General features: G+C 52.1%; 1 protein-coding gene across 1 annotated transcript in view; it reads left to right on the plus strand.

The window, feature by feature from the left end:
- Window positions 1-14,375: 14,375 nt before the first annotated feature.
- The window catches only part of DAAM1 (dishevelled associated activator of morphogenesis 1), an 80,650-nt gene continuing 78,507 nt past the window's right edge, over window positions 14,376-16,518 (plus strand). Inside the window, exon 1 of the mRNA XM_059819173.1 lies at window positions 14,376-14,441. The gene's annotated coding sequence lies outside the window, so the exon portion shown is untranslated. The remainder of the gene's footprint in view (window positions 14,442-16,518) is intronic.

Consider the following 16,518-nt stretch of genomic DNA (forward strand, 5'->3'; position numbering starts at 1 on the left):
CCACCCCTCCTGAAGGGACGGTTTTCAGAAGCTGAACCCAGTGACCCAGTTCCCAACCTCTGGATTTGGGCTGTTGCCAGGAGTTTTGCACTGAGGCTCCTCATCCCTTCTGGCACCGGCCCCGGGAGGAAAGCAGCAATGCCAAAGCTCAAAGCAACCCAGCAGCAGCCAGACACCGGTGAGATAAAGAGAGGGGAAGGACCCAATTAATTCATCTGACCTGTGCCCATCCTCAGGAGAGCAGAGGAGAAGGCAGTGGGATCTCCAGGTGTTCGTTGCTCCCTGCTGCTCGTCTTCCGCATGGGACTCTCATGCCTGTCTCCCTGTGAGACGGGCTGGGCTGCTGGCAGATCCTGCCCCGGGGCACTATAGCAGGAGGAAGGCAATTCCAAATTGTGCCATTCAGAAGCTGACTTGGGAGAGGTTGCGTGAAAGACCAACAGCTGGGCTCTGTACCGATATGCAAAACTTAGCTATGGAGCATTGGTTCCTTCAGTGCTTCGCAGGAGTGAGGATCAGTGAAGATCCTGCTTCGCAGGAGTGAGGATCCTTCCCGATGGAGGCCCTTCTAGTAAGCGGGGCATCCTTGGAGATTTTAGGGTTGAGCGTTTGAGGGTAGACTATCAACAAGCAGGAAAGTGCATGTACCGTTTTTGGACAGGAGCAAAACTGCCCGTACCCTGATGCTGCAGGGTAGGGGAGCTGGGGCTGCGCTCTGCACCCAGGACCCAGCTTTGCACTGCTTCAGCCCAGAGGAGAGGACAATACTTGTCCTAAAAATCAAAGAAAAATGGAGTGTGAGAATGGGGGATGCAGAGGGGCATCGTTCTGGGGTGGGACGCGCAGTCTCTCAGGTCTGGGGTGAGCACAGCAGGTCGGGGTCGTGGAAAGACCCACAGTGTTTTGTGCTATGCTGCTCAGGCCATGTCCTACCTGCTCGGTGCCTGTTACCGGCATCCTCTGATGGCAGCAGATCTTGTGCCCAGCTCTAGCAGGGAGGAGGAGGATGGAGGAACAGTCCGGAGACCATTTCCCCAAACAAGCAAGATGAATTGCTTGCTATGGCACGGCTGTGGAGGCAGCACAGCCGGGATGTTTTCTGGCTCAGATGTGTTGCATGCTATTTAGCTTAGGCTGTGGTGGGTCTGCCCCGCTGCTGCTCCTGAGTGTTTCTTTTGTGCAGATCTTTCCGAGGCGGCTCTCTGGAGCTGCACATCCATCTGACTTTCGCCTAGTCATGAGATTTTATTATTTCTTTTTCTGGGTGCCTGTTACTTGCTTGGCATCAGTATCTTCTAAGCGAACAGTGCTTAGAGGAGCTGGGAACTCTTGCGTGCCACTCTGGAGAGTCTGTGGTAGCTGAGGTCCGGTGCAGCTGTTTCCTTCAAGGATGCTTGTGTGGATGTAAGCGACTGTAAATCTGTTTGTGTAAAGCTTTCTCTCCCGTGGCTGCCAGGCGCCCTTTGCGCTCCCATTCCTGCATGCTGCCGCTCCTGGAAACCGCAGCACCGTCTCAACCAAGCCAGAGCTGAGGGCAGGGGAGAGGCGGCTGGGAGGCTGGATACCCTCGCCATGCCTGGCTTTCACAGAAATCGCGTGCAAAGGACGCTTCATTTGCTGATGTTTTCTCCCCTCTGGCCTCAAGGTGCTAGGGGTGTCTTGGCTGCAGCTGTGTGCCCGGTGCAGGGAAGAGAGGCTGCTCTCTGCCTTAATATCAGGTTAAGCCTTTTGGATGCATGGTGACTTTCAGCTGCCCTGTTTTGCTTGGCACTGTTCTCCTTGCATATCCGATGCATAACTTTCGGCTGCCGTTCCTCCGCCGAGGGATGCTCACCCAGCTTGCGCAGGGACACCCTGCTGTTGGAGCTCCTCCAGCTGCAAGGGAAAAGAGCAGCCCCGTGGCGATGCCACCTTGGGTTTTCTTCCGCCGTCAGGTCCTGTGGTCAAGCACAGGGCTTCTCCTGGCCCTGTTTCTCAGCCTCCATGTGCAGGAGTCACAGGGTTAAGGCTGTTAGGAGCCTGGGTGTTGCTTGGTGGTGTCGGGCAGGAGAAAAGCTGAACTTGCAAATCTGTTCCTGGGCGCTCCGGTAAGTCATGCCAAGGACTGTTTGAACTGTGCTAATCCCCGCTGCCTCCAGAGGAACCTTGTTTACAAGAGCTGGTGCTTCAGTTGGGTATCCTGACAGCTATTTTACGTAAGGCGTTTGCTTACCAAAGTTCTCTGGGTATGAGAGGTTGGATTTGAGACCTCAGCCCACGTGCTGCCTCCTCACCCAGGCATTTTGGAGGCATCCTGCAAAGAGGCTGGAGGCTTTTTGGGGACAACTTGGATCCATTTATAAACTCCAGCTTCTTTTTTCTTCTGTGGAGAGTGCTGCCTGGCAAGTTGCATGTGAAGTAGCTGGTGGCTCTGGAGCCACGAGATATCTCTACCCATCACACAAAGCAAAATGATGTCAAGGAAAATTCTGGGAGTATGCTAAATATTGTAACCCCTACAGTCGGTTTGCTTTTGGGTATGGAGCTGGAAATTAATCTTTATGCTCATCATTTTCTCACATTTACTTTTGTATTAAATGCTGCTCTTCGTTCACTGGGTTCAACAAAATTTGCCATTTGTTAAGTGATGCAGCGGTGGTCATAGTTGCGTTCAAACTGCAGTGATATGCGATGGGCTGTGATTTGTGTTACATAGTTGTGAAATTCTGCTGTTCTCTTAGCTGGCATGACAAGACTTTCCTTGCACCCATAAAATACAGTATCTCCCTGGCTTTTCAAGCCATCCTATAGTGTGACAGCTTTCAGCATGAGAAAAAAGAGAGTAAAGAGGGACTTTAACCTCAAAATACTTACCAGATCGATTTCCAAAGGATCGCTTGTAGTTGCATCAGAGGAAGCTCTGTTGACTTTGCACCGGGGATGAGGCTGAAGTAGGTGAGAAACGCGTGAGACAGTGGTGACGATGTGTCTCACAGCTGTAGCTCAGTTGCCTCATGTCCACATTTTCTTCCCTTTGCCTCGTGTTTGGTCTACATCTTTCATTTTGGTGGGAGTCAGGGGCGAGACTGTGTCTTTGGGGTCTGGCATCCCCGGTATGCCGTGGGGCATTGGAGCAATTAAGGAGGGACCCGTCCCTGGGGATGCCAAGGGCTGAGCTCCAGCTATGGCAATGGGTGGTTACGGTGTGTCCTGAGATGCATGTTCTTGCTCTGGGAAATCGACTCTTTGGGCAACACAGGGAGGGGGGAGAAAGACCCGTGAAAAATGGGTGCTCGTTTTTCCGGGGGTGGGTGGCGGGGTGGAAAGCCAAACCAAATATATCCAGCAGTCGCCTTGTAAGCAAACATCACGGGGATGTCCATACCCAGCATCTGGGCTGTACTTGGTGCTGCTAATTACAGCTTCTCTCGCTGCTGAAAGTGACAGTTTGAATCTGTTCGCTCTGGGGTTCCCACGGCAGCTTTTTGGGATGGCACCAGCCCCATATCTCCATGCCTGGCAGCCCTTGTCCAAGGCCAGGGATCGGGCTGCCCTTTGCTCGCACCAAGCCTTGGATTTGCGAGCACGTGTCACGGTTGAGGAAGGTCTTGGAAAAACACCTCTCTGGCTCTCTGCCCTATAGAGAACCCACCTGCTACAAAAGGCTCTTGCAAAGATGCTCTGGACCTTGAGGAATGTTGCTGTAAAGGTCGAAAACACACGACTGCCGTCCTTTCCGGTGCGGGCCTTGCTTTCAGCTCTGTCCTGCCAGAGGATCCGCAGCTCCGCTCTCCCTTGGGTGCAGCACTTCCCACCGAGCAGAATTGGCTTGGATTCGGGAAAATAAACAGACTTCCAACGCCGCCTACACCAGAGCTGGGAGTCCTGGGCTGTTGCACAAGGGGAGAAGCTTGTAGCCAAACAGCCCTTTCATCGCTTCTCTACCTGTGCTGCTGCTGCAACTGGCTCTGCAGCGCTGTGATTGCGTTGCCGTCTAATTTATAATATGCTGCATTTGGAGGACAGCTTTATATTCTTGTTTCTAAACTCTTGCATAGCTCCAAGACGGGAAATTACCGCTAACCTTTCCATTTTGCATGTGATTTTGTTTCTGTTCAGAGTTCCGCGTTGTGCAAGCTTGTGGGACGCTGCTGTTGGGGATGTGGGGTTGGCGAGCTCGTGCCGCACATCTGGGCGGAGGAGCAGAGTGGTCTCTTACCTGAGCTCGTGGGATGCTCGCTGCTTTCCCAGCACCAGCTCCAGGTCACGCAGCGCCCAATGCAGATGTATGTTAACCGCTTGCCAGTGCTGGTCTAACACCAAGCCTATTTAAAGCCCACAGGACCGCGTCTTCCCCTTCCTCCTCCTGCTTCCTCCCCCTCCCTTGCTTTTCAACACCAGGTTTTTGAATAAATCATCTAGGATGTGATCACACAGGAAACTCGCCATATTTTATTTTTTTTTTCCACAGCTAAGTTAGGAAGTGAATTCAGCTCTCCAGGGTTTCAGTCTTGTGCTTTTTAATCACAAGGTTTTCCATCCTTTTTACTCCGTCACTTACATGGCTGAGGAGCCGTCATGTCACAAGCTTTTCCCCTGCTACTGCCCGGCTGCAGAAACAATAGCTGCTGGAAATGCTCTTCAAGAATCTGAAATGGAAGGGGATTGCCTGTGGAAAATGCAGATTTGATCTACGTTAGGTCTTTTTGTTATTTTGTTTACCACTTGGTTTTCCTTATCATTCAAAGAAAAGCAAAGCCCTTGTTCTTGCAGAATTCATCGCTTCTGATGTGTTACTCCCTGGAAGTAACATGCTGAAAATACTGCCTTTCTTTGTGCATCTTTCCTTTATTTTCTTTTGCTTTGTCGGTGAGAGCTTAGGGAGTATAATGGGCAGATTAGCAACTGTATTTGTGGAGTAACCCATCTTTGTGCAGGTCTGGCTAGAAACCAATTAAGTTTGTCTTGATCTCTAAATGAGATTTTTGTCGAACGCTTTACCCAACTGCTTTTTGCATCCATTAATAGCAGGGTGGGATGAAAATAGCTGAACGTGTAAAGATTGCGTGTTGGATAAATAGAGAGGCGTTGGTTGCGGGGAGGTTCCCCGGGATGCGTGTGAACCGCTGCCTCTTTGTGTGGTTGTTTTGTAGCTCTGGTTCTTGAAATCTGGGCTTAGGTATATTTGGCTGCTGGTGTGCAAACCTCCATGGTAGCGTGCCTGTCGTGGGGTCGGAGGCAGAGCTGCTGGATAAATAGGGAACATCCCGCTGACTTCATTAATGTGCTGGTCTCCATCCTTGTAATATCCCCGGGGAGAGAGCAGGGCGTGTTCTGGAGCTCCTGGCGACTCTCAGCTGTGGGTCCCCCAAAGTGCCTTGGCCTGGGTGTACCCTCCGGTCTTAAGTTGCTTTTTAGCCTGGGAAAACCCCACAGCTTTTTGGGGGGGGCACGTTGCATCGCCAGGCTGGGGGACCCTGCCTGGGTGGTGTTTGCTGCTGCTGCAATGAAAACCGGTCCGGGAATGGCACTTCAGTGTGGTGTTTTTGAAGAGAACCGACTAAATAAAGATGCCTTTAATAAACCGTGCCTTCGGGGAGTTCTTATATCTCTGTCCCAGGCTGCTTCTGTGTCAAGATAAGATTGCAGAGCAGCTGGATTTGTGCTCCGCTTTGGGAGGCGTAGATGGGGGAAGGGCGCTGGGATTTTTTTTTAGGATGCAAACATTCTTTATGGTCACCTTTATTTGTAAAGTAATCGTAAACAAGCAGTGCACAGCCTAATATCTTCTTCCCTGATCACCAGGCTTCTCTGTCTTGCCCAAATCGTGGGGAGAGTGATCTCAAGGGAAGGAAGGAAAGCAAACCCTGGGCGAACTGTCCTCCTTTTGTTGGAAAGGATCCCGTTTTCCCCATCCCAGTGCTCCTGGCTGCCACTCACTGCTGCCACCCCAACTCCAAGCCAGGAGTGTGGGCTCTGCCAGCGGTGGGTTATGGGAGGTTGGCGGTGGGATTGTGATGTTGTGCCTGTGAAGGGGTGTAGCTGCACCATACGGACGCGCTGTAGCGTGCGGGAGACCGTCCTGCACCGCTTGGTGGTCTCCCATGGGTGTACAAACCAGCCTTTCCCTTTGCCAGCTTTGCTCTCCATTGCCCTGCTCTTTAAAGACCAAAAGCTCTTAGATTACTTGTGGAAGTGCTGCTTTTTTTCTTCTCCCAGTATAAAAGTACCCAATAAGCGATGCGGGTCTAAAGAAATCCCATGTCATGCTGAAGCCCACATGCCACGTTGAGGAGGATGGTCATCTTGGCATGGCCAAACCCAGTCCCTCCCTGTGGGGAGGAAATTTGGGTCAAGCTGGAAGTCCTGGATCCACAAAGACCCAGATCTGGGTGAAGCAAGTGCCTCGCAGGGTGCCATGACAAATGCAAAAGCCTCAGAAAAATCCAAAACTAGGATGACTGGAAGATGGTTTTGGTGCTTGGGTGGGGGGCTATGGAGAGAGGGGGTGGGACAGCACCTTGCTACCTTTTAGGGCTGGGACTGTTTTGCTTTTTGGGATGCCCATGACTGAAAAACTGGGGAGTTTTAACACCGGTGAGACAGAAAAATACCCAGCGGCAGGGTTTCCCCCAAGACTTCATCCTACTGTCGTAGGGCTGAGCTGGCATGGTGCAGTGATCTGATGTAGTGTGGCAGCCGTGCCCCGTGGAGATACCATCTCCTGGGAGGAAAATGTAAAAATAACCACGTTGCGTGAGACCGCAGTGAAGGGAGATGGGGGATGAAACGTTACCAGTGGAAATTAGGCAGGAAAAATGAGCCTTTTCCTGGGAGGCAGATCTGAAACAAAGGTCCAGAAGACCACAAGGGAAACGTCCTCACCCTCCCCCCATACTGTGCTGGGGTGCAGGGGACACACTGGAGCTGGGCTCTGGAGTGGTCTGAGGGGGTTCCCCATTGTCCTCCATCCTCCTCTTCCTCCCCTTGGGCTGAAGGAGGGGCAACACCACGCAGGTTACCGCACCTCATCCCGCACCGTGGCTCCGGAGTCTAGATGGGTGATATAAACCCTTGCAGGACTGTGTCCTGCACAAGGCTTTGGGAACCTGTTGGACCCACTCTGCTGCCTCTTTTCTGTGTATTTTCCTTTTCAGAGCTTTGATGGAGCAGGTCCGTTCCTCATTGGGGGAACACTAAATCGTGGAGCTAGGAGGAATAAGTCTGTGGGAGGTGTGGCTGATGCCAGACCGGAGCTCCTGGCGTAAGCAGGCTCAGCTAATTTAATCTGCGGTGGACCCAATCTCCTTTGGCTTCTAGTTGAGTTAAATATACCCTTCGAGTTGTGGTTACGGAGGTTAACTCCCATTTTCGTTTTGCAAAACACGCTAACGCGGGATGCAGCTGGCTGCCTCCGAACGGAGCTGGGAGGAGAGCGGAATGGGGCATCCCATGGCCAAGACTTGCGTTGCTCTCTCCTGCTAACCTGTATCTGGACCACAGCTGAGGTGCGGGATGCTCGATAGGCAGCTGCGTGGTGATCTCTAGCTCTGGGGTTTTGGGCGATGCAGATTTTGGAAGCACTAGGTATTGCAGCATAGCCATAAGCTTTCCATTGTCTGACAGGTTTTAAAGTTTAGTGGCTGTGCTGCAGCTACCTGGGCACGGCTGGTGGCTTCAGTGCAGAGAAAAGGGTCCTCTCCATCTTTGCAGAATCCCCAGAGGCAGCAGTTCAGTATTTCTGGATGCAAAGGAATAAAAAGCTGTTGCTTTTATTTTTGAGCAGCAATTGGAAGAAGTTTTAGTCTTGGAAGGCAAAAAGGAAATTAAATGTCAGTGGGGAAATTTAATGTATTAGTCCAAAGGTGCCACCTGGGAATTTATGTGCCTGGGATTAAGATCAGCAAGTTGTGGCTCTGTGCATGTTGGGGGCCGCTGGTGTGGTTGTGTTTGTGCTCTGCAGGAGCTGCTGGGTGGGTCTCTGGTTGCTTTATCTCCTGAGGTTTCTCTGGTGTGACTCAGGTTCTTCTGTGTTTGGCCCCACGAGAGTCCTTGAAAGGCCAAAAAGTCACAGCAACAGGTAAAAAGCGCTGCTGCGTCTTCTCTGGGGTGCCAGCCTCAAAGCCAAGAGTTGCTTTATCTTTTCAGCCTTCTCTACTGCAGGCTTCAAAATAGCCATGAAAGCAGTTCAACAGGAGAGCTTTAACAAAATGTGGCTTCACGGTCTCCGATACCGGCAACTTCTGAGTTAAACACCCGGTGACAGTCACGCAAGTGGCTTGTGCTGGTATTTGCTGTAGGCTGGCAAACCGCTATTCCCCATTTTCTTATCTGCAGTTTGTGACCAGCTTATCCTTGAGCAGCTGGATTTAACCCCCTTATCCGCCTGTGTGTTGGCAGCGTGTGCCATGCCGGCCCACCGCGCTGTCCTGCTCCTCCGCGCCGGCATGCCGGGAGGAGCCCGGATGGCTGCAGCCATGGCTGGAGGTGGGGGCTTCCGGGGGAAATGGGTGATTGCCCTCCATGGGATGATTGATTGCTTCTGTTATTAAAAAAAATAAGAAAATAAAAAAACCAAAAACAACTCCTGGAGAGGGATAATTAAGCTGATTGAAGTGTTTAAGTGAATGAATTTCCCTTTAATTAAAAAAAACCCAAATATATATATATATATACATCTCATCATGGCACCTAAAATAATGAGCCACTGACCTGCTTTATCCCTGATTTGGCTTACAGATGGAGAGGGGAGGCAAATTTTAGATAAAAGCAGGGGGAATCAGCTTTATCCTTGAAAGATCAACTCCTTGCCTTCTGTGGCCATGCCTGAGTGAGTTAAGGAAAGCAGAGAATGGCTTTCCAGAGGCGGGGCGGTCGGTGCTTTCCTGGTGTCTCGGGAGCAGAGCAGCGTTCCACCGTGGTGCCTGTTTTCACACTGAAAGGTGCGGGGCGGGGTGAGATCTCATCTCCCTGCCCTTGCATGGGCTGCTCTGAAAGCAGAGGTGTTTCCACAATTAGGGTTGGAAGAAGGTCCCCTGGTGAGGGTGAAAGCGGCAGCGAGTGGTGGCACGTCCTCAGCCCTCTGCCCCTTCATCCCCTCAGCGTTTGCTGGGCTTGGCTCCAGCCCCACGCTCTGCCTTTCCTCTTTGCCATTTTAAATGATTTCCAGTGAGCGAAGAAGTAGATATTTGCTGGCTGCATATTCCTGCGTGACACCTTCGTGGTTCACTCTGGCGTGACACTGACTTTAAGGGTATATTTGTGCCTGTTCTGTATTGCTTCAGGTGTGCACGGGCAGCAGCTGAAGGGAAGCGCGCAGTGCTCAGTGATGCTCACGGGCTCACCTACCTCATCTGGGTACCAGCCGCACCACGGCGAGAGCGCAGAGCTCGTTTTAGGAGTGCAGCGGAGAGCAATAGTCCCCGAAGGCTGCTGTGCCTGGTCTCAAAGATACTCACGGTGAGGGCAATTTCTGAGATGGCGCAACCAGAAAGTGCCTGGACCCAGCAGCCAGGAGTGTAAGGACCTGCACAAAGCACACGTGCCAGCTCGCTCTCCCTCTCGCCCAGGATGGGAAGGGCTGACAGGGCTTGCAGCCTTCCCAGCTCCTAGCTCTGGGCTCTGTGGCATTATTTATTGTGTTCCCAAGAGCTATGAGCAGCGGCCGGTGCCCTCCATTTCAATCACCTGCACTCATGTTGGATGCTCCCCGGTGCTGCGCACAGCCCGTCTGCTATAAGGGGATGATTGCAAACATCCCGGGCCGCTGCAGTGGTACAAATCCATTGATTTTTCTTTTTAATTCTCACCACGTAAAGGAGCTGTTTTCTCCCCACCACCCCCAAATAGCAGGGTGAGGGCAGGTGGTCCATCCAGCATGGCAGTTCCCAGTCCCTGAGCCAGAAGGATGCTGTGGAGCTGGGAGCTGTGCCCTGGGGCTGGGAGGAGGGACAGTGGCACACCGGGATGCGAAACCCCATCACTGTTTTATTCTGCAAAGCCAATGCGCATGGGAATGGCAACCCCTCGATGGTGAGTTAAGTGAATAGATGTGAGGAGACATGTTTGTTTATCAAAATACTAATCGGTGCCGGGGGGATGGGGTGTGTTTTGGGGAACGGGTGAGGCAGCGTGGCGGGGGTGGGTGACTGCGAGCCATGGGGACCGCAAACACAGCTGTGTGTGCCTGCGCGCCCTGATAACTTGAACTTATTGCTGCTGGGAGTCCCTGCCTCGGATTGCTGCCAGAGATGCGGTACCCTTTATTAATCTGCAGAGATAATTGTAGTTTTACTGTTACCAGCGGAGGAGTTCGCGTGAGGCGGAGGCGTTCCTAGAAGACCTCCACAGGTACCGTCCTGGAGGCATCCAACAATGTGACTCAGCTTCTTCGCTCGTGGTTTTTTAAAGTAGGTCTCAAATTGGCGCCGATTTTAAAAACTAGGAGATGATCTGAAGATGGGGATGCTGGGAAGTGATCCCAGGAGGTGATTTGGAGCCCTGGAAAGGGCTTTGAGCCGTGATCAGCTGCACATGCTCCTGGAAAAGGCAGTTGGGGAGCATGGCTGCTGCTGAGCCTGTGGTGGAAGGGCAGCACGTGGCCCTGCCCTCGGCGTTTGACAGGGCTGCTTTGACTGATGAGGGTGCGGGGAAGTGCCACACGTGCATAAAAGCTGGGGAAATGCTTCATGCTGGGGGAACGTGAGCGGTCCTCTTGCCTTTTCATCAAGAAGCTGAAAAATGTGAGCTTCTATCGCTTTGTCAGGGGGGTGGTGGTGGGCATCCAGCGGCTCTTCAGTCTAGCAAACAGCCCGTGTCTGGAAGCCAAAGCCAGATGTGTGCTATCTAGAGCAAGGCACAGGTACATCTGTGTATTTGTTTATTTTTGAACTGCATTTAAGCACTAGAACAAACATTCGCAGAAAATGGCCTCAGCCTCATCTTGACATGCTGGATCGATGCTGCTGGTGGCTCCAGGAGGAAGCTTGAGCTTGACAAAAGTGCCTTCAGCCCTCAGTATCAAGAAAGCAGATAAGATTAACAGGCTGCAATGCTTGGGAGTCCCATACTGCAGTAGAAATCACTCTTTCAGAGCAGACACTTCTGATGGGCCTTCATGCCATGTCTCACCAGATCCCCACTTCCCTGCCCCACGGCAGGCAGACCCATTCGGATGAGCGGCACATGGGATGCCGTCGGCAGCAGCAACCTCTGCATCCAGACCCTGCATCCCACCTTGCCTGGCGGCTGCAGCCCTACACAAGCCAACAGGCAGGTGTGAAGCAGATGTCAAGCAGCATTTGTACCTATTTGCTTGCAAAAATCATCCGTTGGCTCTGCCTGCTGTGGGGCGGAGAGGTGGGGACTGGGTGAGACATGGCATAGATCCGCGCTGGCCTCTGTATCGTCCTCTGTCAGCCCCACGAAGCCCTGTTAGAAGTGTCTGCTCCGTAAGAGTGGTTTCTTCTGGAGTACGGGAAATGGTAGCGCTGCAGCCTCTCACTGCCAAGGATAGCCCTCGTTTTGTCTTGTCCCGTTGATCTGAATGAAGTAATTTATAAGGACGTTTTTCCATGAATCAATAAATCCATGCTTACTGCTGTGCCCAGGAGGTTTAATTTGCTCTAGATACTGTACCGAGTAGCTCTGTCCTGAATTGCACTGCGAAGTCCTGCTCTTTGGGAGAGGATGGGGATACGGCTGGATCCTCCAGGAACACGCTGCGGGCAGCTGATGGTGCCCGGTCCCTCTTAATTGTGCATCTTCCAATGTGGGCTAAAGAGGTTAGGGAGGGTGTAAGTGCAATAGTTTCTCTAGGTATGCATGTGGAGCTTGAGGAATTTGTCCCTTATGCCAAGCAATTCCTGATGTTACAGGGCTTGGGGAAACTGAAGCCAAAGATTAAAGGAGGGGAGGGAGCATTGGCCTTTGGAAGGAGACCACTGTGTGGAAATCTCAGTTACAGGTAGGTTTCCCTTGCAGATCTCTGCGTGATGTTTCCTGTTGAGAGGAATTGAAAAATTCCTGTTGCACCGCGCCACCTCCCCTTCCAAAAACTGCTTTTGCGAGCCAAGGAGTGCACATCTTTTGAAAGCATTGCACACATGTTGAAGAAGCCCACCACGGGATGTGCCTGAAAAAAGAATGTTCAAAAACCCAGCCCTGCTACACATAGAGAAGTCAAAGATAACTCCGAGATCCCCAATCCTGAGCTTGTTTCCCTTGCTTTCTCTGAGCACCATGGTCTGGTGGGGCTGGAGCGGTGGTCATGGGTGGGTTCATCCCCTGGGAGGGGACCTTGCTTTCTGCTGCATGCTGTGAGATTGGGGTGTTTTGTTTGTGCTGAGGGGTGCAAGGCTGTTGCTGTGTGTGGGAGGTGGTTTCTGACTTGTTCTTGGGGCACGATGGGTGTTTTGGGGACCTCTGAGCTGATGGGGCACGGACTGGGGTCAGCCGTCCCCATGGGCACCCAGAGCCTGGCTCTCCATACTGCTCTGCCTGCCCTGCTGAGCACCCAAGGACCCCTCCACTTCCCCTCCAGAGTGGTTCCGAGACTGTTTTGCAGCTCTCAGAGGTCAGAGCTCGTGCTGGGGAATCCAGAAACGTTCCCAGAGCCAAACCACGCCATGGCGAGCGCGTGTGTGCCTGGTCTCTGCTTCTAATTTCCTTCGTTGCTTCAGAGAGCAGTTGAGCTGCACATGGGGTTTCAGCGGGGTGTCCCCTCTTTTGTTCCTATATATGAGAAACGTCTGTGCATGTGTTTATATTTAAAAAAAGAAGTATATATTTTAACATAGCTGTTTGTGAGCTATGCCACTCAGGACTGGTCTGGTTGGGCGAAGGAGGGATGTTGCTTGCAGCAGGATGCTGCCTACTTATTGCACTGGCAGCTGTCTGATGGTCCTGCTGGTCCGGCTGTGCTTGAGCTTGGGAAAAACCAAGTGTTTACAGGGAACTACGCCAAACTTGCTCAAACCCAGCTAGAAAGGCTTCCTCTGATGTGAACAGTTTTTGGAGTAAGTCTCGCAGCACCGGTGGCGAGGCCCGGTTGTTGTTATTTGTGTCGCAGCCTGGCCCAAACCTTTCCGCGTGTGTCTGTCGTGCGTTTCCCATTTTCCCGCATGCTTGCTGGTGTGATGGGATAAAACCAATGCATCTGCTGGTGGCAGGGCTGGATGCGGACTTGCTGCTCGCCACGCTGCTGCCCTTCCTCTGGGATGGTGAACGCAAGGTCAAAGCGTCGTGGTGCCAATGGCAAAGTGGAGCAGCCATATAGAGTTGTCGATTTAAGTAATTGCCGGCATGGTTTCTCCTCTCTTTCCCCTCACCCCCATCCCTGTGTTCTTCCCCGGCAGTGTGTCCTTCCCCACCCACAACCCGGGGGCTGCCTGGATCTGTTCAGGATTTATGTTAAAAGGGAAATTTTATGTACGTAATTAAAACGTCGTATTGCTGGGTAGAAATGGGATTTGGTGCTTACTGCTGTGACTCTTTCTCATGCGTGAGGGTGAACTGATTGATTACTGAGTTTTGAGATTAAATATTCCCCGGAGCTTCGCTGGCATTTAATGTGGTGGGGGGGAGGGCAGAGAGAAGTGGAGGAGGAAAACCATCGGGCGAGGAAAGCAGGGGAATGTCTACTGAGCACATCCCCTTGTCTTGCTCTGCATGCCATCTGCTGTAAGAGAGGCTCCCGGCGCTGGTGTCACGGACCACGATAAAGCAGGTGCCTTATTCTGCATCCACGATGGTGGGTGAGCTGCTGGTGGGCTTTGCCGGTTTCTCTCACCGCTGGGTCGAGCATCCCATCGCACCCTGTCCTGTCCCCGTGGCTCAGCTGCATCCTCACGTCCTCGCTCGGGTCCCTCCGAGCCCGGCAGTGGGATAGATCTGCTGTCCCCTCCCTTCTCCCTCAGTGCATGCCTTATTTATTTCTTTTCCTTAATTTCTTTTCATCCAAAACCCCCTCTCTTTTTGGTTTCGATGGGAGGGGAGGGAAAACCCTGATGCACCGCTCCTCAGGCGCGCAGTGGGAGCCTCGCTGTGCTGGCGCAGGTTGGAGACGCTCGCCTTTGCCCGCTTTCCTTGAAGTCTAATTTTAGCTGAAGGCGACGGGATCCCTCCAGGGTACGGCGGAGTTTTCCTGTCAGCCTAGACCTTAAGAAACACGCACACAAACAAAAACAACACAGAAGCACTTAGGTTTATTTGGGTGAATTCTTTAAAAAAAGGGTGTGACTTATTTTTATGAGCAGCCCAGGCGCACACTGGCTTTGTTCTGCTGCAGTCGGGTATTTCAGGTCTTCCAAGATTTAATCAGAATAACTAGTTACTCTCTGTTTATACCTTCTGTTTTTGTTGCAGGGTTTCCAAAGGGTGTATTTATCTTCCAGAGTGCTGCCTAAGTGTCTCTTAATCATTAAGCATCTGATTTCCTCCAAGTTATCTGTCATGCTGATTATGTAAGTAAATTTAAAAAAAAAAAGAAAGGAGGGTGGGGATGGTGTTGGATTCTGTTGGGGGGGGGGGGATAAGGATTTTTCCTGATTATTATGGGTTTAATTGCGAACTGCCTTTGGTTCTCAGCCTGTCATGCGGTGATCAGAGGACTGTGTGTTTGGATTGGCGCTTAACAACGCAGCCAGTTTAATGAGGTTGCTTTCAGCCAAGCCTTCATGTATACCCCACTAAACTGGCAAGAGCTGTGTTACTCCCTGTCGTTTCAAGAGGGGAAAAAAAAAAAACCAAACAGACTTTACAGAAATAAAGAGCTTTTGCGTTTGCTTGTACAGTTACACCTTTGACTCCTTAGGTAGTATCCCTTATAAAAATCACAGCTCTGCCTGGAAATAAGTTACTGCTGTAAGTTTGCCAGGATTGGAAACTGGGTGTTTTTCAGCCTGTATTTGCACGTTTGGTTTGGGAAGGGGGGACCGGCGATGCACACATTTCCCATCTCTTTAACACGGGAGATGAGAAAGACACAGAAAAACACTGCAGAAGAGGATGGGATGGCTGGAAAGCCCCGCCACGTGACAGATGTGGTGCTGAACGCACTCCTGGTTTATGCTTGGCGCCTAAATGAATCGCATGATGTTTTCCCTTCAATATTTATCACCAAGAGCAGCTGAGGGCAGCCGCCATGCTGATGGCAGTGTAAGGCTGGACGATTTGCTTTTTTGCCTTTGGTTTCCCTTCCTTCCCCAGCTGGGGTGGTAGGGGTTGGATGCCGGGATGCTGGCTCGTCGGCTGCCCTCCCTGCCTCATTTATCACGTCAGGCGTGCAAACTCTGGGGGTGAGGGTTTGGGGTGCAGGCTGCTTCCGTGAGGAGTTTAGATCCTTTTAAATCCAGAAGCAGCCATTGCCATCAGCTTCTCTGCTCTCCTGTGTGATGGGGACCATAAATTTTCGAGGTCAGTAACTTTGTGTTAGCCGTCCTTGGGGATTACGGATGCGCAGTGGGGCTTTGCTGTCCTTCCCTGGGAGAAGCTCGTTAGAGGGAAGGGGCCAGGGCGAGGGCAAGGTGGGAACATCGGGATGTACGGGGCTTTGGTGGCTTCAGTAGACCCAGTGAAACACGCTTACTTGGAGGCTAAGGTTGAAGTCCACCTCCTCTCTGTATTTGTTTGGGAGAGTAAAGATTGGACCACTACGTTGGGGCATGTGTTGGACTCTGTGCCGCGGCAGAGATGAAGCTGGACAGATTTCCCATGTCATGCCCGCCTCACCCAGCTCCCAAGCAACATTTTGGGGAGATGCTGGCAAATCCTCTGTCCCCTCTGGAACCGACGTGGCGGCTGTCACAGCCAGCAGCCCTCGCTTTTTCTGCTTCGGTGTGTGTTGGGGTGGGAAAAGTCCGGTTTGATGGAAACGTTCTCAAGGAGGGAGGGCTGTTGACCTGATTTTTTTCTTTGACGCTTACTCAGCTAGAAAGCTGGTGGAGGTTCAGACGACACTTCCCGAAGCGCTGGGGATGTGTGATGTGCACCGCGGCCATTGCTCCTGCGCGGTACAGCCCCTCCAGCCGCAGCAAGCGATGCCGAAGGGGGTGGCGGGTCTCTAATCACCATCCTCCCGGCACGTGCCTGCCCGCTTCACTCAGCCTTTTACAGATCTGCTTGCTTTGGAGGAGGGGGAGGTGGATAGGAGGAGCAGAGCTGCTGGGAGTTGAGGAGGGTGAAAGCACAGAGGGGAAGGGAGGTGGGTAGCATCGTGGAAGTGGATGCTGGGAGGAAAAGGCTTGTTTGCCCAGTGCTTTAAAAGCTGCTTAGTTAAATGCAGCATTCACTAGGGAGCTACATTTGGCATTTAAATAGCTTTGGAGCATGTGAGTGCTCCGCGTTGCTCTCTTCTCCTTTCCGTGGCGGGAGTCACCTCCTGTCCCCATCTCTCTTGGAAGAACGTCCCCCTGTTAGAAGTCCACCTTGGGAGACGGGAGGTGCAGCTTGGTGGCCGTATGCTTTGAAAAAGCCCTGCCAGTTCTCCCCAAGCTCCTTGTCACTCCAGACCACCCATCCCTTGACTTCTCCCAGTCTGGC

The sequence above is a fragment of the Gavia stellata genome, chromosome 7, assembly GCF_030936135.1.
Source record: "Gavia stellata isolate bGavSte3 chromosome 7, bGavSte3.hap2, whole genome shotgun sequence".
NCBI classification, from domain to species: domain Eukaryota; kingdom Metazoa; phylum Chordata; class Aves; order Gaviiformes; family Gaviidae; genus Gavia; species Gavia stellata.